Below are 27740 nucleotides of genomic sequence, written 5' to 3'. Positions count from 1 at the left end.
GAAAATTTATATCAATCTATTGGTAAGTTTTTTCTGAGTATATGTCATATTCTTTAACATTGTTACCATTTAGATAAGTGTGTGCACATTGCATTCATATTATAAGTGCAACATCTAGTTTTATGGGAATTAGTCACTTTTAACACTGCCAATATTTAATGAAATCAACTAAGACATCTTTAGTTAGTAAAAACATGAAATTTACACTCCTCTACAACAACTATATATAAATCACCTTATAAAACATTCCCTTCAAGTCTCTATGTATAGGTTTTTCCTTCTATGGTCAAATTATACAGTTATCTATTAATTTTATTTAATGAAACTTACCACAATTTAAAAACAAATGTCAATAGTTTTAAAAGGAAAAATATCTTTCATAGACATTATTTCAGTAACCAAGATATCATCACTGAATATCATAAACTAGCTTGACCTGTGCCTACAGTTTTCAAAAGGCATATGTGCATGCATAGATGCACACAAAGACTCTTGACCTTTAACACAAATTAGACAACTAGTCAAGAGACCTAAAGCCCAAGCCCACAGCCAGAAACCCTGATTCACATGTTCATCACCATTTTTGAGAATACTTCAAGTGACTCTAATGTGTAACCAGGATAGAGACTTCAGCGACCGTGTGATCACAGGTGCTAAATGAAAATTAGATGTCAGACAGTTCAGGAAGAACACAGCACCTAGAAAGATGCTTCTTAAGGGGATGGGGAGGGGCAAGGGAAAGGCTGCAGTTTCTGCTGCTGGTGCACTCTGGGACTCATTCTGCGGATCTAGACATACCCATGAAGGAGCTGAGGGACAATTCCTACTGGTGGTGACACTCTGTTGTCTCCAGATATATAAGGTGACTTCAAGAAAAATAAATCTGGGGACCAGCAGATGGCATAGTGGTTATGTCGCCGGGCTCCCACATGACTGACTGCAGTTCAGGTAACAGACCTAGTGGCTTGAAACTCACAGCAGACATGTGTGCATGTACGCCCAAGATCCTGGGAAGAGAATGGAGAAAGAATTGCAGCTGGCCATCCCCCCTGGGAGGTGATTTCTCACTTTCCTTCTCACTGTGTGTGTGTGTGTGTGTGTGTGTCCATTGAGTACACACACCCTAAAGCAAAACCTTTAAAAAGTAATAATAAAGAAGAAGAAAAAAACCTATGGAACATGTTTTCCATGAACCTTTTGAAAACCTGCCATATGTAGTTGAGACACCAGGCTCCAGCTGCCCAAGAAAGGTGCAAGCTCAGAAAAGATGTTTTAGCTTTTCAAAGGGCTTGCCCCATGTGTCATATCCTATGTCCTGCAATTACAACAGGAGGTATAATTTGTTCCAGAGAAGCAATTTTTTTTTATCTTGTTTATACAGAGACTTCCTACCTGGATCTCGATCTCGATCGATCGATCGATCTCTCTCTCTCTCTCTCTCTCTCTCTCTCTCTCACACACACACACATACACACACACACACCCCTACTTTGTGGAATGCAGACCAGAGACTACATATTAGAAAATGTTGTATTTAAGATACTTAGGAATAAATCTAACCAAAGAAGTTAAAAACCTCCTCAAGGAAAACTATGAGAAGCTAAAAAAAAGACATTGAAAATGACACAAAAAAGTGGAAGGACATCCCATGTTCCTGGATTGGAAGAATTAATATAATCAAAATGGCAATTCTACCCAAATTAACCTACATATTTAATGCAATGCCAATCAAAGTACCAGACACATTCTTCACAGATCTAGAAAAGACAATCAAAAAATTTGTCTGGAATCATAAAAGACCCCGTATTGCCAAAGAAATTTTGCACAAGAGGAGTGAAGTGGGTGGCATCTCACTTCCTGACCCAAAAATATACTATAAAGCTGTGGTAATCAAAACAGCATGGTACTGGCATAGAAACAGACATGTAGACCAATGGAACAGAAGAGAGTCCCCAGAAATAAATTTCCAAACATACAGACAACTGATTTTTGACAAGGGGTACCAGTCAATCCAGTGGGAAAAGGGAAACCTCTTCAGCAAATGCTGCTGGAAAAACTTAATTTCCACCTGCAGAAAGATGAATCTGAACCCCTGTCTCTCACCTTTGACAAAAATCAAGTCAAGGTAGATCAAAGATCTAAATTTAAGACCTCAAACTATAGAACTGCTACTGAAACCACTGGAGAAACTCTGGGAGACATTGGAGTAGGAAAAGACTTCTTAAATAAGACCCCAAAGCACAGTCAATAATCCCCAAATTAGAGAAGTGAGATTACATAAGACTAAGAAGTTTCTGCAGGGCAAAAGACACAGTAATTAACGTGAATCGACAGCCCTCAGAACAGGAAAATATTTTTGTAAATTAATCATCATATAGGGGACTGATAACCAGACTACGAGGAACTCAATCAGCTGTTCCAAAAAATGATGATCAACCCTATTAAAAGATGGGAGAAGGAGTCGAAAAAAACTCTCTAAAGATGACATACAAATAGCCAAAGGCATATGAAAAAAGGCTCAATGTCCCTCATTGTAAGGGAAATGCAAATCAAAACAACAATGAGATACCACATAAGATTAAAAAAAAAAAAAAAAAAGATAAGTGTTGGTGGGGGTGTGGTGAAAGGGAAACTCTCTTATACGGCTGGTGGGAATATAAATTGGTCCAGCCACTGTGGAGAACAATTTGGAGATTCCTCAAAAATCTACAAATGGAACTTGCAAATGATCCAGCAATCCAACTTCTTGGTGTCTACCCAAAGGACAGAAGAATTCTTAACCGGAAAAGTGCTTGCACATCGATGTTTATTGTGGCACTATTCACAATTGCTAAAACATGGAACCAACCCAAATGCCCACAAATGCCCATGAACAGATGTATGGATTGAAAAAGTGTGGCACATATACTCTATGAAATACTATTTAGCTATGAAAAAAAAAAACCTTGGCTTTTGACAGAAAGTGGATGCATATGACTGAAACTGATTGACAAAAGGATATAGAAACACAGTAAATGTATGTAAATACAAGATATAGTGTGTGTGAAAGTAGAGTCTGAGGAAGGACATTTAGAAGAAAAATAGAGAGGCAAAGCATTAATGGGACAAAGAAATGTAGTATTATCTGTTGAAAATCTTTTATACTTTTATCAACAGGAATAGGGAGAAATGTTCACATGTTGAAATATTCCGTTTGTAAGCTAAATAATGTGATTGAATATAAAAGAGAAAATGAAATTGCAAAAATTGAAAAAATATAAAAAAGAAAAGAAAAAGAAAAAAAATAAAAGAAAATGCTGTATTTAAATATCAATAATTTTTTTTTTTTTTTGGAGAGGTTTTTGCTATAGGGTGCTTGACTCACCAGAAAGACAGAAAGCGACAGAGACAGTAAGCTAGAAATCATCCCCAAAAGGGATGGCCACACCGCAATCACTTCTCCTCCATTCTCCTCTTGGCATCTTAGGCACACACACACACACACGCCTGATGTGAGTTTAAGCCACTGGGTCCAGGACTCAAACCACGGTCGGCTACATGGGACTCCAGCGACATAGCCATTACACCAACTGCTGGTCCCTCAATAAACATTTATGGAAAGACTTCTTAGCACTTTTCCTACTATGGCCCCCTGAACTACTCACTTGGAGGTACTCAGGGTTTTCATGTTTTAAGTGCATCCCTTCTCTCTAAACCTGTTCTTAGGAGGTGACTTGATAAGAATTACTTACTCCTAGAGTGGGTTGAGTCTATGTTGACTCTTTAGACTTCAGCTCTACTTATGGAACTAAGAATTGTGCCCCCCCCCCTTTTAAAAGAATTCTAGGCAAGTATGGAGATTTCTATTGAATAGGTAGACCTTCCTGGAATGAGTGAATCAACACCCACTAGAGGGCTGTGGATTCCTAAACACCAGGCAAGGACTTAGTCTCTAAACAGAAGTACTGAGACTATAGGATTAATAAAGAATAGAGCTTTACTCGGTTCAGGATTCTGGTGGCTAAAAGGGCCAAAAGTGACCGTGAATATTATCTTGAAGTTTTTGAACAAAAAAAAGAAAGTATCTGTCATTTGTAAATTTTCTTGTTCTAAAGAATGCAGTTATGTTCAATAGATATGAATTATGTAAGTAAGTTATTTTATACTAATGACATAAAAAGGGCCATAATCAGGCCAATCTCTGGTGCTGTATCACAATATGGTCAACAGAAACAGAGAAGAGGGCTGACATGTGCCAAGAGAAAGGAAATAGAATTTCCCACTTCCTCTGTTGTCCTTCCCATACCTCAACTGATTGGATGGTGCTCTCCCATTAGACACCACCTCTTAAAGGTCTCATCATTTCCCAATCCCATTACACTGGGAGACAAGCTTCCAGAACATGAACCTTTGGAAGACAAACCTTATTCAAACCACAACAACTTGTTAACTATACACTAATTTGTAACAGTGTATACAGTGGAGAGATAAAATATGGAGGGGGGAGGAAATTTGCCCTCGTTCAGTAGCTTCCAGAACCATCTTTCCTAACCTGTCTAGTTAAAAGTACTTTTCATGTAGGAAATGAAATCATGTGAAGAAAAAATAAAGATTATCTGACTTCATTTTCAAATATTTTCCTCCAAGTATCAGGCTAAAGGTCATTTTAAAATGGGGGTCTTCATGCTAAGCACTATACAACATGGTTTGCAGAGATTTTCCCTAGACATGGAGCTTCACTGTCAATAAATCAAGACAAAGAACTTCTGGGATGCATTGCTATTGATTTCTTACCAAAAAGGGGAGAGAGATAGATTTTAAAAGGGAATTATGACTCATTATTACTAGAGCAAGTTAGGCCAAATAGAATCATATTTACCTGTTTTCCTTCAAATATTAGCTTATTTTTGTCAAATATTTTCCTCTTATACTACATCAGCTTTACTTTTTTTTCTTTGCTTAATAAATAATTTCACCTTTTATACTCTCTCCATATTCTAGCATAAGCTAGCATCCTCATAGATAGCAGCCATACACCATACATTGTGTACAAGGTATACGTTATCCAAAAGTAAATGCATTTGTGTTTTGTGAACCACTAAGCATGTGATGGCTGATGTGCATTCCTATCATAAAAATGACTGTTTTTAAACTCCTAGATGCACTTTAACATTTCAAAAGTAACTTTCAAATTGAACTTACTAATTCAGAAGAAACATCCAAAACTATGTGTGTAATGTATATATGTACATATATAATATTCACATACACTTTGACACACTTTCATTTTCCCATAAATTAATATTTATAAGCATATTAATTTGGAAGTCATTCTAAGACAAGGATACATTCTAGATAAGAAAACACAGATGGTGGCATGCATTCTTACAGACTATTTTTATATTGACTCTCTTACAGGCAATCTGTTTTATCAGTGTTCCAAAGGGTCCACAGAATGGAGAGCTCCAAAAAAGAAAATTCTCAAATTTTAAAAACACTTGGCTGTGAACAGATTTAGTGGGCATAGCTCCTTCCCTTGCCAAGTCTCTGGGACATAAAAACTAAGAATACAGCCCAACATTTCCTTCCCCCATCCTGTTTAAGAACCTTTTTACTGTATTGCTAGATGCTGCCATCGTCACTACCAAACTGACTCTGACAAAGTAGAGACACGAGCTCCAGGTTGTAAGGATAATGGAAATTTGCTACGGAGTGTGATGAAAATGTATTAGGCATAAGTGCTGTGTAATCAAGGAATGAATTAACAAACAAGATGACACCAAACCAGCAATATCCTAAGGTCAGGGTCAGGAGCAAACTGGCTGCAGATTGTTATCTGAAAAACGATCACAAGTAGACGAACACAGAGCCCATTTGTTAGAGCGTACACAGCAAATGAATATGTAATCACTAGGGTAACATCAAGAGACAGCCAGCTTCATGTCTAACCATTAATGATCAGTAATAAAAGTGACAGTGTTTGTTCAGTGAGGGGGAAAAGCTGTTTCCTATTGAGAAGAACATCACACAATGTAGTCAAAAGCCATTCATCTATGCAGAGAGGGTGCCAACCTTGCCTAATTCAAAATAAATGAGTCTGGGACTAAGCTGTTCTTTGAGTGGTTAATGATGGCCTAAGTCAACATGGTAAGGTTTGCATTTTGAGCTGAGGTAGCATAAAAGGGAAGAAAAACAAGTGAAATGCACATACAAAAGCATTACTAGGGATTCTGGGTTATCATCATTAATAAGAAGCAATTCTGGTACGTAGGCTCATCTGCTAACAGTTTTAACGACACTATTTTCTAGACAAAAAGATTGAGCTCTGTTAAAATAGCTAAATAATTTAAAAAGTTATTAAGAAGCCATTTCACCATTTAAATAAGAAACTCAATTAGGAGGCAGGCTAGGCTCAGAGCAATTGTGATATGCATAGGAAAATGAAATGAATTTTATTGGTTGGAAAAAATGTTTAAACTAAACATTAACCCTTATGGTTCCTTGGGTTTCAACAAATTATGAAGTAATTGTGGGCACGTAACACATATTGCAAAGAAAAAGTCAACTTTTTTCTTAAAAAATTATTTTATTTAACTTTATTTTTATTTTCCAGCTTGATCTGACAGAGAGAGAGAGAGAGAGAAGGAAAGTGAGGAAGTAAGCCACCAGGTCCAGGACTTGAACCACAGTTGGCCATGTGGGAGTCCAGTGCTTCTTAACCACCATGCCACCTGCCAGCCCTGAAAAAGTCAACTTTTAAAAAAGTTTTTAAAAGGAGTCTGTCCACATAAATTACTGTTTTTCAATTATGTAACAACCTAATCATATTTGGAGGAAATTTATTGTTTTAGTGCAAGAAAATTGCAAAGTCTAAAATTTCTGATTAGTGGCAAACTCATGATACAGAACTAGATGATGAAATGCCATTCCCACTACAGCTTTTCAGATTTAAAAATCTACTCAAATATCTACCTTCCTATCAAATAAGTATACTTGAGAATAAAAAATCAAGTCAATTAGCAAATCTTTACTAAACTCTTAGTAAGAGCTGGGTGCTAACCATGTTAATTGCTGGGAGAAACAGTCTAACAATGCAATCCAAAAAGATGCTAGATTTTACTTTTAAAGTGTGAATGTGTAAATGTGTGTCTGTACTGCAAGACCTACAGTTCTTTTTAATTTTCTTAATTGTACATATTTATGAGGTACATATGACTTTTCTGTACAGGAATACAATGTGTAATGACTGATTTGGTATTTAGCATATTCGTCATTTCAACCCTTTAACATTACTTTATGTTGGGAACATTAAAAAATCCTCTCTTTTATACTCTGAGATATGCAATAAATTATAAACTATAGTCATCCCCTTTACAACTCTAGAAACTGTTCAGTGAGGGGGAAAAGCTGTTTCCTATTGAGAAGGACATAGCACAATGTAGTCAAAAGCCATTCATCTAGCAGAGAGGGTGCCAACCTTGCCTAATTCAAAATAAATGAGTCAGCTCAAAATGCAAACCTCACCATGTTGACTTAGGCCATCTTTAACCACTCAAAGAACAGCTTAGTACTTTACAGCCCTAGAAACTGTTTATTTTACTTATGATATTATTTTCATGAGCCAACATTTTTCTATACTCCCTCCCCCATCCTTCTAATCTTCCGGTAGATAAGACCTGTAATTCTCGCTGGTTTATATCATGTAATAAACTGAAATAAGCTATCAGATGTGAGAATTTATTTTATTATTAAAATGTACCACAGTGGTACTCCATATTTTGTTGGTTCTCACAAAATAGAAACACAGAAGTATTCCCCTTAGGCACCCATGCTCCTGTCTGGCAGGCTTCCAGGCCAACATGGGAATCTAGACCTGAAGTCAACCACGTAGCTTCTAGGCTGCAGTCCAGCATGCTATGGACAGCACTACCAAGGCTGGGCCAAAATATATCTTAAAATGTAAGACTTTATTCCCTAATTTTGAAAGTATAGCCATACCAACTTTCAAGTACAAAATTAAATCTTGTGCTGTTCCATATCCAAGGGTACAAGAAAATATATAAAGATGTCTGTATTGCTTAAAATTTTTAAATATGCAAATCATCACCAAAGACAAAGGGTTATGCTATGAAATATGTTTTTTCAAACAAAGTTATAAAAAAATTAATTTTCTATTCCCCTGTAACTGGAAGTATCAAAATTTATGTTTTTCTATTTTATTTTAGCCTTTAAATTTGTCCAAAATTACCAACACTAAGTTATCATTTGGTCTGAGTCCTGGGCAAATATTTAGGACAATTCTGTTAATGGAATCTCTTGACCTATCTCTATTTATAAAGTCATCAAACCCATTTGATTCCACCTGACCAGCTTCCAAAAGGGTGAAGGCAATGGAAAGTTTGCTTACTATAGTACAATGGAATGACCTACCTAAGTACCTAAGTGGAGAGAAAAGAAGCACAATGTGAATTTACCTGTGCAGCAACTTATTTGTCTATTGTCATACAATAAAGTAACCCACAAAAGATTTCCCAGATTATGATAAAGCTTTATTTAATCCTTTCCCTGATGCTTCTTGTCTGTTTCAGGATGAACTTTATTAATAATTATATCATAAAATGTATGTGAATATGTACATAATATATATTATCAAATAATGTAATAGTAGTCTCAACCCAGCCTGGGTGGCATGAATGGAAGGGTGATGAGATACACACACATAGTGAGGCCACATAGGAAGCCCAGGCTCAGTTCCCAGTCCTACTTGAACAGACTGGGCCTGGTGGTATGTGCCCATGATCCTAGCTAACTTAAAGGATGAGGCAGAAAAAAAAAATCACAATGTTGCAATCCTTGTAAAATAAAATCTAATAAATATATAAACATATGTCAAACAAATATAGCACATACATAATACATACACATACACAATGATACTCTCAAAAGACATCATACTACACTGAAAAGCCTAAACGGATGTGCTCTTAATTTATGTATCTAGTTTTATAAATTTCTGTCTCTGCTTGCTGTCAAACTGGCCACCACTTTTCCCTAATTTATTATTAGCTCCATCAACTTCTGAAAAGCTTGGTAGTGCTTTGTCTAAAGTAGAAACTAAGTGGAAGCATATGAACTCTGTAAGGTGAAATACATAACACAGTCTTTCACACGTGAACTTTGTGTCATCTATTTATTTGTTCATAGATTTTTTTCCCCTATTCTTTCTGAGAAATGTGACTATATTTAGAGATGGGGTGGTTAAATTTGGTTTCCTAGTTGATGGATTACTAATATATGTACATAGTTGTTCCTTTAATTTCTATCTTTTAAATCTCTTCAAGTTCTAGGTCTTTTCATTCTTGACAAACATTGACTTTTTAAAAACAATTGATCCACAGATTATGACTGAAAAATGAAAGTCTTCACAGAAGTATTTTAGAGAAGTAGAATATTTTGATCAACAGATAACTATTCGCTATAATTACCATTTTTCTAATGAAAGTACTCAAAAATTATTGGCCAATGGTAGAGAAATACAGATATGGCCATCAGTTTCCATTTTTAAATTATTAACAGAAAAAAATAAGTTATTCCATTTGCTTTAAATGAAAAATATGTTAAGGCTCAGAATAATCTAAAGACTTGCTATAAATACAAAAGTGCTTGCTACTATTTCACTTGTACAGCATTTATTTTTAAGTTCAGATATGGATAACAAAATCAATTAAATCAATTGTTAAATCAAGTTCAAATGCATCTTGCCCCCTATGACAGTGAGATGCACTAAAAGTAGTAAGTAAATGTGATGTGTCTACCACATAATCTTTTCCAATATATTCATTATAATTTTAAAGATGCATCCATTACATTTCCAATGGTTCATCAATTATTTTATAGCATTTCAGCTTTAGGCGTCATTGCTAAACTGTTAAGCCAAGTAATTTATGGTCCGAAAAATAAAGACACCATAAAGGAACTACCAAAGTAAAACATCTTTTTTCAGTGTATTGTGTCATGCAACTATTTCATAAAGTGTTATTTGACATGAACTCCCAAATAAAGAAATAAGTATCAAAGTGAAAGACACAAAAATAAAAATGTTCTTATCTAGAAAGTTATCATCTCGTCCAGTTGGCATTCAGTATTATTGCTTTGAACTATTATGAGCAGTTTAAAACTCAACTCTCATGAGCAAATCTTATTTCTATGTTTAGGCACTTCTTCCTATCACTCAAGTACAGGCAGCAATTGCCTTAAATACAATCAGCAATAATATTAATATAAAAGTATGAGTCTAGTGCCAGCCTGTGGTTAAGGCAGCTGGATCCCACATGGCTGACTGCATAGTTTGAGTCCTAGACCTGGAAGCTTGAAAAATATGCAATGTGTGTGTACATGCCCAAAATCCCAAAATGAAAAAGAATAGAAAAGAAGGGATTATAGCATGAACATTCTCCAGGGGAGTTGCTTTCTAACTGATAAGCTCATATACCCTCTGGTAAATTTTTTTTTTCTTTTAAGTATGAATCCTAGGAAGAAAAAAATGTCAATGAGAAAATAATATACAGGTGATCATTTATTTTGATAAAACAATATAAACCATGAACTATTATGTACTAACACAGCATTAAAATAAACCAAACAAACCCTAATATAAATATAAGAAGAAATTGACAGAGTTATAAGTACAGGAGACATATTCCTATTACTGAACGGCATTATAACAAATGAGAACAATTACTAAGGTTTTAAACACGTACATATTATATTCCCTACAAACAAATAATACAGCAACCTTTCAATTGTCCTAGAATACTTATGTAAGCAGTATTTTTTTTTCTCTCAGGTTTTCTTTTTTTTTTTTTTTTTGGAGAGCTTTTTCATTATACGGTACATGCGCTCACCAGACAGACAGAGAGAGACAGAGAGACAGAAAGCGAGAAATCACCCCACAGCGGGGACGGCCACACCGCAATCCCTTCTCCTCCATTCTCCTCTCGGGATCTTGGGCACGCACGCACACGTGCTCGGCGTGAGTTTTAAGCCGCCGGGTCCGGGACTCGAATTGCAGTCGACTACATGGGAGTCCAGCGACATAGCCATTACACTAACTGCTGGTCCCTGTAAACAGTATTTTTAAAACTTGGGAAAATTTTTAGGTCTAGTGGCAGCTTCAGAACCAACCTCAATTAAACTTTAAAAGGGGAAAATATAAAGGCCACACACTCTGAAAATACTACAATATAACCAGGAATTAAGGACCAGCAGGTGGCATGGTTTTTAAGGTGTTGGATTCCCACCTGGCTGACCATGGTTTGAGGCCCAGATTTGGCAGCTTGAAAATTACACTGGGCACATGTGCAGCCATGCCTAAAATCCCAGGAGAATGGGGAAGAAGGTATTGCAGTGTGATCATCCCCCTAGAGGATGTGATGATTTCTCACTTTCTCTCTCTGTCTCTATTCATTTGGCTCTGGCAAGTACATGCAACCCATGGCAAAAAGCCTAAAAGAAAAATAACAATAATAAAAGAAAACTAGAAATTAATAATTAAGCTTTAAATTAAAATCTGACTACTTAAAAGAGAACTATGAGCTTATAAAACAAGCATTTGGTTCTAAAGGAAACATAACAAGCTAAGAATACTAAATGTATTCAATCAACATTTATTAAATCCCTACTATATGCCAAGCCTTGTGCTTTGAGGTGACAATTAATGAGACCTCTTCAACCCCTTCACAAGAAAGATAGTCTAATAAATGAAGAGAGGCATTAAGCAAACAAATGAGCAAAAATACGGTCTGTCACAAATACTCTGATAAAATATGGTACATATCCATGGCAATGAAGGCTGAATTCTACACTCGCTAGGGGATAAGTTTCATGAAGGAAGTAACCTTTGAACTAATTTGTCTTGAAATACAGTGTTAGGCATACGGTAGGGCTTTGTGTCTTGTAATAGGAATCCTAAGAAGCAGGGAAAGATACAAATCGTCTTGGCAAGGTCAAGAATGATGTAATGTTGACCTGAGTCTTAAAAGATGAACAGAAGCTCGGTAAATAAAAGAAAATAGATAAGGGAAGAAGATCTGCAAAGACAAAAATTGTCTGGCTTATTTGAGGAATGCCAGCAAGTTACGATACATGAAACAAACCTTTGATGATCTAGTGTAATAAAATAAGAGGTTGACGTGACAGGAGGAAGATAATCAAGAACTCTGAGTACCATATATAGGAGACAACTTCATCTTGTAGGAATGAGGGGCATCCAACAACCTGCCCATATTATCAGTATGTATCTGCTGAATCACTGTATTTAGTTATCTGTTACCATGTAGCTAATTACCCCAAGATTTAGCACAATTTTGAAACACCAAACAATTATACTATATTTTTTTGCTTTTATTTTTGAGGTATGTGTGTGTTTAGGATTTTTGTTTGTTTGTTTTTGTTTTCCTTAGGGCTTGTGCACTCACTAGAGAGAGAGACAGACAGACAGACAAACACAGTGAGAGAGAAAGAAATCACCCCCATCCCTGGGGGGATAGTCACACCACAATCCTGTCTCCTCCTTTCTCCTCCCAGGATCTTAGGCATGAACACACACGCCTGGCATGATTTTTTTTTAATTTATTTATTCATTTATTTTAACTTGACCAGAGAGAGAGGTGTGTGTGTTGAGGGTGGAGGGACAGAAAGTAAGAAAGGAAGCCACCTGGTCCAGGACTCAGACCCCATCAGCCATGTGGCAGTGTTCAGCAACTTAACCACCACCTGCCATGATTTTCAAGCCACCATACCCATAACTTGAACTGTGATGGGCCATGTGGAAGTTCAGCAACATAACCTCTAGGCCATCTGCTGGTCCCATATCACAGAGTTTATAAGGATCATAAACCTGGGAATGGGTGAGCTGAGTAGACAAAGGTCAAGGTCTCTCATAATGAGACTGTCTTCCAAGGATTCAGTCGTCTCATAATGTGACTGTCATGAAGATTATGCTTTCATCTCACTCATGTGACTTTGGCAGGAGGCTTTAGTTCTTCCCAGTGTAGGCATCACCACAGAGCCACATGGCTTCCTATAGAGTAAGTGATCTAAGAGGTACAGGATAGGAAAGTAACATTACACCCAAGATGGAAGTTCTCATCTTTTTAAATTTAACATCAGACGTTAGATTATCATTCCTTCTGCCACATTCACCAATGTACAATGCAAGGGACAACTACACAAGAGTGTGAATATCAAGGTAGAGATCATGGGGGCTATTATGGAGTCTGGCTATCACAACGAAGAAAGGGTTCTAAGGCTACGACTTCTAGAGAATAGAGGCTAAAAGAATGGGTGGGGACAAATTAGACCAAAAGTGCCTATTGATTTTCACTCTGGCCAAGCTGGAAGGACAAGATTTATCTTCTCATGTAGGGGGAGAGGGAGGAAAGTGTGTGTGTGTGAATGTGTGTGTGTAAACAATTTGAAAGATAAGGAAAGGACAGTGATTCCCAAGAGATGAGCAATAAATGAGGGAACTATTAGGATCACCCAGAATTCTTCCTAGAGAAAGTTTCCAGGGTATGTTACAAAAGGAGGAATTAAGGCAGAGTCTAGCAGTCACTCAGACTTAAGATGAAGCCGAGATTCTGGGAAGGTGAAGGTGGCTAGAGTTTGCAGGGTGGAGTACTAATAAGAGAGTGATACAGCTCCAGAGCACTTCAGAGATGCTTATCCAAAGGAGCTTTTTCTCTTAGTCTTCAGCTGAGTACTGATCCTGCATGTGAAGAAACTATCTGAGTTAGAGGAAAGAACCACATGAAAAGATAAGAAGTAATATTCCCAGAACTCACACAAAACCGGGAATAATTCATTTTCCCACAAGTTAAAATTATAAACAAAGAAACAAACAAAAAAGCCTAATCATCTATAGGACATTTGGGAGAATACTCAGAAGGATTTTGCCTCAGATAATAGGTAAAATTAGAACAAAACTACACACTTCTGATTCCATCTAACCAAACTTTAAAATGAGACCAAGTCATTGCTTCCAAGTAACTTAATGACATCTCAAAACAAGGTACAAAATACTTATAATAATAAAACCTTCAACATAGTATAATTGACAATATCTGGCATCCAATCAAAAACTATAAGGAATTCAAAAAATAATAAAATACAATCCATAATGGGGGTGGGAACTAACCAATCAAATCCAACACAGATATACAGATAATAGAATAGACCTAGGCATTTAAATAGCTATTTTAAATTCAAGAAACTAAAGATATGAGAAATGTTTAAAAGACCCCCCCAAAAAAGCTTCGAGAAGTGAAAATTAAAGTGTCTGAAATAAAAACCTATTTGCGATGGAATTAAGGGCAGAGTAGGAATTGAAAAAGAAAATTTTTATGAACTTGAAGGCACAGCAATAGACAACTTTAAATGGCCTCATATAATTAGGTCACTGAAAGAGAAATGTACTGACAAAAGTCTGGATATTTCCAAATTTGATGAAAACTATGAAAGCTCAAAAGATCCTAAGTACCAAAATAAAAAGAAGCCATAAAACACAGCAATGCATATCATAAATTGTTCAAAACTAGTGATGAAGGGGAACCAGCAGTTAGCGTAATGGCTATGTCGCTGGACTCCCACGTAGTCGACCGCGGTTCGTGTCCCGGACCCGGTGGCTTAAAAAACTCATGCCGGGCGCGTGTGCATGCGTGCCCAAGATCCCGAGAGGAGAATGGAGGAGAAGGGACTGAGGCGTGACCATCCCCCCTGGGGGGTGATTTCTCGCTTTCTGTCTCTATGTCTCTCTCTGTCTGTCTGGCGAGCGCACGCGCCCTACAGTGAAAATCTCTCAAAAAAAAAAAAAAAAAAAAAGAACTAGTGATGAAGAGAAAATCTTAAAACAGAAGTCATATAACGTACAGAGATATATTATGTATATATAAAGATTACAACAGACATCTCATTAGAAACAATGTAAGCCAGAAGAGAATGAAGCAATATCTTTAAAATGCTGAGAATTGCCGACCCATAATTCTATGTTCACATGCTGAGAATTGCCGACCCATATTTTTATGTTCACTGAAAGTATCTTTCAAAAGCAAAGATGACACAAAAAGCCTAGGCATATGTGTACACATGGGTTAATATAAATACACACATACCAATATACACAGACTCCTAGCTTATAAGGTGAGAGAAGCCTAGGAGGAATGACACCTCAGTAGCAACAAACATACCCAGCATCTAGATCTTGGGTTCTTCATTAATTTGCTAGGGCTCCCATAAAAGTACCATAAACTAAAAGACAAAATAATAATAATAATAATAATAATAAAGAAAGAAAGAAAAGAAAAGAAAGGAAGAAAGAAAGAAAAAAGAGGGACCAGCAGTTAGCATAATGGCTATGTCACTGGACTCCCATGTAGTCGACCGCAGTTCGAGTCTCGGACCCAGTGGCTTAAACTCACACCAGACACGTGTGCATGCGTGCCCAAGATCCCAAGAGGAGAAGGGATTGTGGCATGGCCATCCTCCTGGGAGGGTGATTTCTAGCTTTCTATCTCTCTGTCTCTGTCTTTCTGGCGAGCACACACACCCTATAGCAAAAACCTCTCAAAAAAAAAAAAAAAAAGAAAAAGAAAAAAAGAAAGAAAAACGAAAAATGAAAAAGAAAAAAACAGGAATTTATTGCCTCACAGTTTTCAGTTTTAAAGGCTGGGAGTTCAAGATCATGGTGTCAATAGGGCTTCTTTTTTTGAGAGGTTTTTTCTATAGGACGTGTGCGCTTGCCAGAAAGACAGAGAGAGACAGAAAGCGAGAACTCACCCCCCCAGGGGGCATGGCCACACCGCAATCCTTTTTCCTCCATTTTCCTCTTGGGATCTTGGGCATGCATGCACACATGTCCGGCGTGAGTTTAAGCCACTGGGTCCAGGACTCGAACCACGGCTGACTACATGGGAGTCCAGCAACATAGCTGCTGGTCTCGGGCTTATTTTCTTTAAGGGCTACGACAAAGAATTTTTTTCATGCCCCTTGCCCAGCTTCTAATAGCTTGCAGGAAATCTCTGGCTTTACTTGGCTTATAGAGGTATCACTTCTGAGTCTATCTTGATGTTCACAAGGCATTCTCTTGGTGTACATGCCTGAGTACAAATTTCCACTTTCTAAAAGGGCACAGGTCATATTAGATTAGGGGGCTGCTCGAGTATGATCTCATCTTAAGTAATTACATCTTCAGTGCCAATATTTCCAAATAAGGTCACATTCTGGTACACCGATGGTGAGGATTTCAACATATAAATTTCAGGGAGTGAGGTGGAGAGAGAGGACACAATTCAACCCACAACCATTTCTAAATACAATCTGCCATAAAAAGTAACCATGGCTCCTTGGAGAAATAGATGATTCATGGGCTAAGGCACCTGAAGTAACTTGCATAACCAGAAATTAAGTACTCTATAAAAATCTCAGAGGAACACAGGAGTCAACCTGAAAGAGCTCTCAATAGCCAAAGTTATAAAAATTTGAACAGAAAAATAATGTACCATTGTATTATAAATCAAAGTATAAAGTAAATATACTTAAGACTATACTGATATTGAGACAAATCTTCCTTAGAGAAGAATTCCAAATCATATATGTAGATGTTACACCTTCCAGAAAGTAGAACTTAACACACATACACATTCTATTTCAAGATGGCTAGATGTAATGACTCACATTGAAAAAAACAGAACATGTAAGGAAAACATAACTTTACAGTGGAGAAACCTGGCAATACTCTGTCTACACCAAGTGAGAAAAGCTATTACCAGTGAGGTCACATGGCTATCATGTACCCTCTGACATCATGTGGAGAAACAGCATTTTGACTTTTATAGCAGTCTATCCAAAAGCCCATAACTCCAATTCAATACTGAGAAAAATTTAAGACCAACACCAATTAAGGGGCACCTTAGGAGATACTTGATTGATACTCCTCAAAAATCAAGGTCATGAAAAAGAAGAGAAACTGAAACTGTCATGGATGAGAGAAGACTAAAGAAACATGACGGATATATGCAGTGTGGTACTCTGGTCTGTATTCTGCCACCAAAAAAGGACATTAATAGAAGCCCTGATATGATCCAGACAGTCTGGAGTCTAGTTAGTTTTGACATATGTGCCATAATAAAACAAGATACTAACAACTGGGAAAACTGAATGAAAGGTATATGGAAATTTTTTTCTATTTTTGAGTCTTTCCCTGAAATCTAAAATATGCCAAAATTTTTGTTTAGCAAGGCAAAAAATACCTTTTCAGACACACGAAAGTCAAAAGGATTGATTGCCAGCATGTGTATACTACAAAAAGTATTAAACCTTTCAAGAAGGAAAATGCCATATGGAAGCCTCGATAGACCCAAAGAGAGCACTGGAAATACTAACTCCAAGGGTAAATATAAAAGGGTTTTTTTCCTGATGATTGAAATGTTTTAAAGAGATATATTGGGACCAGCAGATGGCTAATGGTTACATCAGCAGACTCCCATGCAGTCAACCACAGTCCAAGTCCCAACCCAGTGGCTTAAAACGCAGCAGGGCACATGTACTTGCATGTCCAAAATCCCAAGAGGAGACTGGATAAGAAGGGATTGCAGTATGGCCATCCCTCCTGGAGGGTGATTTCTCACTTGCTTTCTGTCTGTCTCTCTCTCTAGCAAGCACACACACCCTATAGCAAAAATCTCTCTACAGAAAACAAAAATAGAAAGATTTACCATTTTTTAAGTTTTTTTCTTTGTTTAATGAGATAGAGGACTGCCATCATACAGTATTACCACACAAGATACCCCAGGATTTCCCATCTGCCACATATGCCTTCAGCATTGTGCAGCAGCACCTTACCACCTGTGCCACCATGGTTAATATGGTAATTACATAACTGTCTTCTTAAAGCAATATTGATAACAATGTATTGTGGGATTTGTAACATATACAGAAGATAAATGTGTTATAATAAAAGCCAAGGGTGGGGAGGAAGGAGAGTATACCATTGAAAGATTCTTATATATAAACATAAAATATATCACTTGAAAGTTGACTATATTGTTAAGTATGTATATTATAAACCCAAAGCAGCCATTAAAATAACACAGCAAATTGTTAAGAGTTAATAACACGACTGGCAACAGAGGATATAAAATAAAAATGTAAAAATACTCCAAAGGATACAAATAGAAGAGGAAAAAGAAAACAAAGATAAGTAAAACAAGCAGACTTCACAGTCCTTCAGCAAACTTTGAAAACTTACTCTTCGCCAGGATACAAACTATATTAACTTCAAAAGTTCACATAAATGTTATTAAGAGAAATAAATAATATACTAAATTTTACCTTTTCATTACAATTCTTCCCCTTTCTCTCTCACAGATACACATTTATTTGCGTCTTTGTGGAGAAAAAAGAATTGATCATTTTTATTTTCTTCCCATAAATATAATTTATTTTTATAATTATTTTAAACATTCAATCGCTATACATCATTTAGCTTATAATACACCTCAGATCAGTCCAGATGCGAATACTATACATGTTGACAGGTAATAAACCATTTCTGTGTTCCACAAATGTCTTACTTCTCTATTTTTCCCCCTATTCTCCTTCCTTCTCTCTTGCTCTCTCCCATCTTCTCCTTCCACACTGTCTCCAGTGTCCATACTATTTTCAATGCTTTTATACCCTCCAATCTTTCGGTCTCTACCATAGAGTGTAGGCAGTCAGTATAGGTTAAGTGGAGACATACAACATCTCACTTTCATAGCCTGACTTGCTTCACTCAGCAATAAATTTTCTATATTCATCCACTTTCTACCAAATGCTAGGGTCTTCTTTTTTAATGCCTGAATAGTATTCCATAAAGTGTATGTGCCACACTTTTTCAATCCATTCATCTGTTCATAGATATCTGGGTTGGTTCCATGTCTTAGCAATTGTGAATAAAGTCACAATAAACATAGATATGGAAGCACTGTTCCAACTGAGCATTCTTCTGTCCTTTAGGTAAATACCCAGGCATGGAACTGCTGGATCATATAGTATTTCTATTTGTAGGTCTTTGAGAAACCTCCATATTGTTTTTTCACAGCAGCTGGACCAATTTACATTCCCACCTACTGTGTAGGAGAGTTCCCCTTTCACCACACCCCAGCCAACACTCATCATTTTTTGTATTTTTAATCTTTTATCATCTGACAGGGATAAGGTGGTAACTCATTGCAGTTTTAATCTGCATCTCCCTTATGCTGGAGGATATTGAACATTTTTTCATATGCTTTTTGGCTATTCATATGTCTTTCTTAGAGAGTTTTTTGTTCAGTTTCTTTTCCCATCTTTTTATTGGTTAATCTTTTTTTTTTGTTTTCTTTACCGAGTAAGCCCATTTGGTTCTCTGTGTATTCTGATTATCCATCCATTACATGAGACATAGTTTACAAAAATATTCTCTCATTCTTAGGGTTGTCAATTCACACTAATTACTGTGTCCTTTACTGTGCAGAAACTTAATCTGATTCAAACCCACTTGTCTATTTTTGGGATTATTTTCTGTGCTTTGGGGGTCTAATCTAAAAAGTCTTTGCCCAACCCAATGTCTCCTAGAGTTTTCCCAGTGTTTTCCACCAATAGTTTTATAGTTTGAGGTCTTAGATTTAAATTTTCGATGCATTTTGAGTAGACTTTTGTTAATGGTGAAAGATGGGGTCCAGTTTCATCTTTATGCAGGTGGATACCGAGTTTTTTCAGTATCATTTGCTAAAGAGATTTTCCTTTACCAACTGGATTGATTGATTTCCTTTGTCAAAAATAAGTTGGCTTTATGTTTTGGGGGTTATTTCTGGAGTCTCAATTCTGTTCCTTTTGTCCACCTGTCTGTTTTTGTGCCAATATCATGCTGTTTTGATTAGCACAGCTTTATATTTTGGGGTCAGAGAGACAGATGCCACCCACTTCACTGTTCTTACACAGGATTGTTTTGGCAGTATGGGGTCTTTTATAATTCCAGACAAGTTCTACAATTCTCTTGTAGACATGTGAAGAATGCCTCTGGTAATTTTATTGGGATTGTGTTAAATATGTACATTAATTTGGGTAGAATTGCCATTTTGATTATATGAATTCTTCCAATCCAGTACATGGGATGTTGTCCCACTTTTTGTGTCTTTTTCAATGTCTTTTTTTTTTTTTTTTAAGATTTTCATAGTTTTCCTTGTAAAGGTCTTTGAATTCCTTAGTTAGATTTATCTATAGGTATCTTATACATTTTGTAGCTATGATAAAAGGAATCCCATAAACAGAATTTCTTGTTCTCAAAGCAAGAAGTCATCCTAAGGTATTTCAAGAAAGTTACTCTTGACAGTTTTATCATGTGCGAATTAAATGAGTGAGAATATGCAGTGTATATATTTTTTCCATAAGAGACCAGCCTCCAAAAGTGTCTCCATGTCAAAATATACCTCCTGTCTCAGCCAGTGAGAATCACAGGTGTACATGCATGCCTGGCATGCTACGGAGGTCCCAGGATGCAAATAAAACACTTTTCCTCTCCCCTGTTCATCTACTGCATTACCAATGTGCCTCCACCTGGCCTAGAATATTAATAAAGTTTTAAAATCTAACAACATGGAAAAAATACAAGCATAAATACATAGACATATAAATAAATTTTATTTAATTATGGATTAATAACACAGGGATAATACAGATTGAGTTTGGAGTGTCCTGCTGTAGCAGCTTGATATAAATTCAGAGTGACTACTAAATTTGGGGGAATTTTGAAAACCAGCAGTGAAATCTCAGCCATAGAGGATAATTTATGTAGAAACCAGGAAATACTACAAATCAGACTTTTGTTTATTTATTATTAGCAAACTAGTTAAGCATTTACCAGCACACCACTGGATGAAAGGTGAAACTAGCATAAGCGAGGACAAACTCCTCTGGGTACTGAGCACAGGGAACTATTACTTTCAGCCCTGAATTAACTTAGGAGTACAGTTCTACAAATCTCTTGGCTACCAAAAAGACTAGTAACCTGACACATTTAATTATAACTATCATAAAATGACATAAATATACTACATGAGAAGAATTCTAGCCGTTAGATTTTTAAATGATTCAAGTTTTCACTTCAAATTTCTGAAATCTTCCAAAAGTCATATTCCCTAGAACCATTTGAACCACTAGTCTTCAGTTCTTACTTCCGAATTTAGACAATGTCTGAGTTCTGCAGGTGCTGTTTATTGAGTGTTTTGGCTGCAGATTCATCATCTGTAAATATTTCAAGAGGTTCTGAAAGCACCAACATGCTTCAAAACAACCACCTGGACAAAATAGAATCTTGCAGAGCGTACCGGCAATTAGGGGATATAAAAAAATAAATACAACATTCTGCCTCTTTTTCACTAGAAGCCTATATTAGAGAGTGAGGCCACTGTAAATGTGAAGTATAATTTTGTTTCAATTTAAATAATTTAAGATCAGAGCAAGTAGAATGTGAATTGAAATGCAATTAATAAGAAGAGCAGGCAGTCCAATAAAAAATATGATTCCGCAAAAATTTCTGAATAAATTACAGGATTCACAATCTTTAAACTACCAAATATGTAACACCATTTTAAGCTATTTAATGAAATAATCAATATTTTTATATTATTTGTTTTCAAAATTAATTTGAAACATGAGATTTTTACCAAAAATAAAAAAGCTCTCCTATAAGTCTTTCATCATGAAGGGACAATACACTTGTCTAAGGTTAAGATTCAACAAATAACAAATAATGATCAGCTTGATAATAGAAGTCCCACAATAATAGAACTAAAATATGCCTCAAATCTTCCAATAGAAAATACAATCATAATACAAAATACATTTGCTTTAAGTAGCAATGCAACTTGATGTAGAGCAATTCATTTTGTTCCTAGAGATTCTTTTCTATTTGCAGTAGAAGTAGAGATTGCTTAAAAATGCATGTTTCAATGTGCTACTATTGGATTGATGTTTCATCTAAGGAGATATTAAAGAATAAGTATTTTTCTTTTCTTTCTTATTTTTTTTTGGAGAGGTTTTTGTTATAGGGCGTGTGCGCTCGCCAGACAGAGAGAAACAGAGAGACAGAAAGCGAGAAATCACCCCCCAGGGGGGATGGCCACACCATAATCCCTTCTCTTCCATTCTCCTCTCGGGATCTTGGGCATGCACACACACGCACCCAGCGTGAGTTTTAAGCCACTGGGTCCGGGACGCGAACCACGGTCAACTACGTGGGAGTCCAGCGACACAGCCATTATGCTAACTGCTGGTCCCAATACTAAGTTTTTAACATAACATATAAGAAAAAAATAATGGAAAACTTGTAAAAGTTTAAAGCTTTGGGGCCAGCAGGTGGTGTGGTGGTTAAGGCACAAGAATTCCAGATGGCTGACAACAGTTCAAGTCTCAGACCTTGTAACTTGCTTTCTCACTTCCTCCTCTCTTTGTCTCTCTGTTTCTCTCTCTCTCTCTCTCTCTCTCTCTCTCTCTCTCTCTCTCTGGTGGGACATGAACCCTATGGCAAACTGAAAAATAATGATAATTAAATAAATAATTCTTTAAATAATGTTTAAATCTTGTCTTGAGAATTTCCTACCTCTGTACAGATGTGTGATTGACAAAACTACATGCATCCACTCAAAGAAAATTCACCATGAAAAATGTATCATGAAAATTGTTTAAGTGCATAAATATTTAAAATATAATAGTTTCCATTTCATGGAAAAGTTAGTATTTCTTTAGATCAAGAGAATCACACAGATGTCAGCAGAATGAAGTGAGAGGTCCTCTATTCATACCCCTCTGCAGGAACAAGAGTTTGGCAGCCACCCAGGACAAAAGTATCATTATGAGAGCTTTGGTACCCAAGTAGGAGACTGAGAAACTCCAGTAGAGCCCAAGAGTGAAGTGAGAAGAATCATTTTGAGAGGGCATGCTTGCATAAAAATGACAGTAGTAAACCAGGGTGCAATCTATAGACCTGTAAACAACTTCATCTTTTTGTGGTTTCAGCTACAACCCGTTTTTCCTGGATCCTGCCACCAGAACCACCTTCCAAGGGACTCTGCAGGGGCTACACCCATCAATGTCTCCAATGATGGGCCTACAGACCTTGGTCTCAGCAGTGGACACCAGAATAACCTTTTAACTGAGTTCTAATTCCTCTCAGCTCCCACCTGTTAACAGTCTTAGCCTCACCCCATGGAAGACCTGCCAAGAGTCACAGCCATCCATTCCTTAGGAGGCATGCTTCCCAACCTCTGTCCCATAGAAGATCCTGAGACATATCCATAACTTGGTTCCAGCTGTGACCTGAGATCATTCATGTCTGCCCAAGGACCTGCTGGAAGTCGCATACGTCTTGTCCTGGGAAACAGGTTCGACAACACTGGTCCCACAGCAGATCCTGAAATAGCCTTGTATCTTACCCTAGCCTCACTCAGCTGTGACCTAGCAGAAGTCCTGCTGATACAGAACCAACCAGGAGACACACTCATCCTATGCCTCTGGTGGCAGGGCTGCCGACCTGCATCTCAGCCATGGACCTTGAAGCAGCACTGTGACTCAACTGACCCCTCTCAGCCTCAGTATGGAGCCAGGATTTCCTGCCCAAGGACTTATCAGGTATTTCATGACTTATCAGAAGACCTCCCAGGAATCCAGAAGAAACCACACCTGTCCACCTGGTAAAAAGCCCGCTATCAGTAGAACCAACTGTAGACACTGAAGCAGACTCTGGTCCTAGCATCAGTGTTACTGACCATGGTCCTACAGAGAGCTCAGTCTGTCCAGGGATCAGACAGGACCTATATCTGCTTGAGCCCCTAGTAATGGGCTGCCTAATGTGGACACCATTGTGGGGCCAGAGTAGTAAAATGATACATTTCAAACCTTACTCAACTGTGATCCCAGAGGCAATCAACAGGTCTTGGGCTGCTGAAACCAGTATGTAAAGAATGCAAAATATATTTACTCCTCCTTCAAATGCACAGAGGCTCTATGTATAACAAAGAATCAAGCAAACATGACACAAACACAAAAAAAAAAAGGAAACTTATAAAGCTCTAGTAATCAACCCCACAGAAATGGAGATCTGTAAATTGGCTAAAGAACTAATCACAGTAGAGAAACTCAGAGATGCAAGAGAAAACAGACAAGTAATATCAGGAAAACAATACATAAACAAAAGGAAAAGTTTCATTTAAAAAATAGAAATCATAAAAAGAACCAACAGAAATCCTGGAGTTGAAGCATACAATAACAAAACTATAAAATACAATAGAAAGCTTCATCAGCAAACTCAAATGTGCAGAAAAGAGAATTCATGAACTCAAAGACACTATTGGACATTAGCTAATTAGAGAAACTGATGTAAAAAATAATAAAGAATATGTGACACAATCAAGTAAACATAAAGCACCACGGGAATCATAGAAAGGGAAAGAAAGCTTATTTAAAGAAATAACAGCTAAAAACTTCCCAAATTATAGAGATGATATGGACATCCAATCACGAAGCTTCAAAGGATTCTAAGTGAGATCAATTCAAAGGAAAATATACAAAAACACTATAATCAAATTGGAAAAAGTCAAAGGAGAAAAAATGAAAGAAGCTTTTAAGTACAAGATGAAAGAGCTTCATCACATACAAGGGAACCATTGTAAGGCTATCAGTATACTTCTAAGAAGAAATCTTACAGGCCAGGAGGTAGTAGGATAATATATTCAAAGGAAGACAACTGCCTATGGATAGCTCAACCAGATACAAAATCATTAAGAAAACAGATTTGACCAACTCTATAGAACAAATGCTCCTAAGAAATACAGAACATTCTATCATATAGCAGAATTCATATTCTTCTCAAGTAAACATGGGACATTCTCCAGGATAGATATGTTGAGCCATAAACAAAGTCTAATGAATTTAGAAGATTGAAATCATATGTATCTTTTCTGACCACAGTGGTATGAAAAAGGAAAATAATAGGAAGTATTTCTGGAACATTTACAAATATGTAGAACTTAATGCACTTCTGAATAATCAGTGAATCAAGAGTAAAGTTTTAAATTATTTTAAGACAAACATTGGAAGAACAATATACTAAAACTTACGGGACACAGCAAAATTAATTCTAAGAGTGGAGTTTATAATGATACACATGCAAATTAAGAAAAGAAAGAAATGTCACATAAATGACCTAACTTTTCTTTTTTTTAAGATTCACTTATTTAATTTTATTTAGTATTATTTTAGATATGCTGTAGAGCATGTGCACTCACTAGAGACAGAGCAAGAGAGAAAGTGAGAGAGCAAGCCACCAGGTCCAAGACTTGAACTGCAGTTAGCCATGTGGGAGTCCAGAATTCCAACCACTATGCCATTTGCTGGCCCACAACCTAACTTTTCAATTCAAAGAAACAGAAAAAGAACAAACCCCAAAATTAGCAAAAGAAAGGAAATAACAAAGATTAAAACAGAAATAAGTAAAATAGAGACTATAAAGACAATACAAAAGACCAACAAAACTAAATTCCTAGACACGTACAACCTACCAAGTATAAATCATGAAGAAATAGAACATCTGAGTGGACCAGTAGAGATTGAATCAGCAATAGAAAGCCTTTTAACAAAAAAAATTATAGGGCTAGATGGATTCATAGATGAGTGTTACCAAGTATTTAAAGAACTAATACTAATCCTTCTCGAACTTTCAAAAATATAAAAAAGGAGCATTTTCTAACTTATTAGAACAGCATTACACTCATGCTAAAGCAAGACAGGTACACTATAAGACAAGTTAAGAGGCAATATTCCCGATGAACATAGAACCAAAAATCCTCAAAAATATTACTGATTTTAACAGCAAGCTGATTTTAACAGCACATTAAGAGGATCATATACCATGACCAAGTTAGATTTATTCCCGGGATGCAAGAATGATTTAACATACACAAATAAATGTCAGATAAGCCCATGCATGGTGGTTAAGGTGGCTTGATCCCACATGGCCAACCATTTGGTTCGAGTCCCAGACCCAGGGGCTTGAGAAACACACCAAGCACATGGACATGTACATTCAAAATCTAAAAATGAGAGAAAAATAGAGAGGGGAAGTGTCATGATCATTCCTTATGGTAAGTGTGGTGTTTGCTCTCTCTCTCTCTCTTTCTCTTCTGTAAGCACATGCACCCTCTGGCCAAAACATAAATAAAAAAGAATTAATTAATTAAGTAAGTAATGTAATGGCATGGAAAAATAATCCTAGAAATCATGTGGATCCACAAAAGGCCCCAAATAGTCAAAGCAATCATGAGCATAAAGAACAAACCTAAAGGCATGACATTTCCTGATTTAAAACTATATTAGAAAGTTATGGTAACTAAAACAGTATGATACTGGCCTAAAAACACATAGACAAATGAAACAGAATAGAGGCCCAGGACTGACATGGATCCTGAACTTAGCTGTGAACTAGTGCTTTCAGAGACTTAAAATGAAGATTTTCTACTGAGACGTCTTCCTCACTTATTTCTAGTGGGTAGTGTTACCTGTCTCTCTGTCTCCCTGAGTCTTTTAATTTTTTAACTTTTTTTTAAGGTAAAGTATTCTCTGGGCTCTCAAGCTCCTTTGTTGTGTTAATAGGTGCATCTCCCTTTCTGTCTAGGAAAGACACAAACCCAGGCCCACTTCCACATGGATCCTGAACTTCAGCTGTAAACTAATGCTTTCACACAGCACACTTGGGTTTTCAAATTTTGCATTTTAATATTAAAATCTATAGTTTTGGGGGTTTTTATGGAGAGGTTTTTTTGTTTTTGTTTTTTTTTGTTTTTTTTTTTTCGCCATAGTGCACATGCACTCACCAGAAAGACAGAGAGAGACAGAGAGACAAAAAGCAAGAACCGCCCCCCCGGGGTTGGGGGATGGCCATGCCACAATCCCTTCTCCTCTATTCTCCTCTCAGGATCTTGGGCACATATGCACATGTGCCTGGTGTGAGTTTAAATCACCGGTTCAGGACTCGAACTGTGGTCGATTACATGGGAGTCCAGTGACATAGCCATTACACTAATTGCTGATCCCAAAACCTATAGTTTTTTATTATCCTTTTTTTTCTTATTTTACTTTTTCTTCTGTCCTTTTTCTTTAATTTTTTTTGTTTATCTTTACTCATTTGCTTCTCAGTCTCTGCTCGCTAAGTGTCTAGACAGGTCCAAGTGAACAGAATTTATACATCTGAATACAGTTAGGGTCAGAATATTCCTCTATTCCCACTGATTCTGATGCACAAAGAGTGAGAACAGAATGGAAGAGAGATTGCAGATCACCTCCTGCACACCTCTGAACACTCAGACTTAACTTTAAGAATTAGAAGTAATGCACCATCCTCAGATAGTAGGATGAAATTCATGGAAATGTCTAATAAAGAATTTAGAATTTCCATGGTGACAAACCTCACAGAGATTGAAGAGAAGAGAGACCGTGAACTGCTGAAGAGGCAGGGGAAAGAAGCTGACAAGCTTCAGGAGGTAAGGAAATTCTTGCAAGATCTAAAAGAGGAATTACACACTTTAAAAAGGAATCAAATGGACCTGTTAGAGATGAAGACTATAATACAGGAAGTCAAAACCTCCCTTGAAAGTATTCAAAGCAGACTAGATCACACTGAAAATCGAATCTCA

The sequence above is a fragment of the Tupaia chinensis genome, unplaced genomic scaffold, assembly GCF_000334495.1.
Source record: "Tupaia chinensis unplaced genomic scaffold, TupChi_1.0 Scaffold000320_2, whole genome shotgun sequence".
Lineage (NCBI taxonomy): Eukaryota > Metazoa > Chordata > Mammalia > Scandentia > Tupaiidae > Tupaia > Tupaia belangeri.
This window is presented reverse-complemented; position numbering follows the sequence as displayed.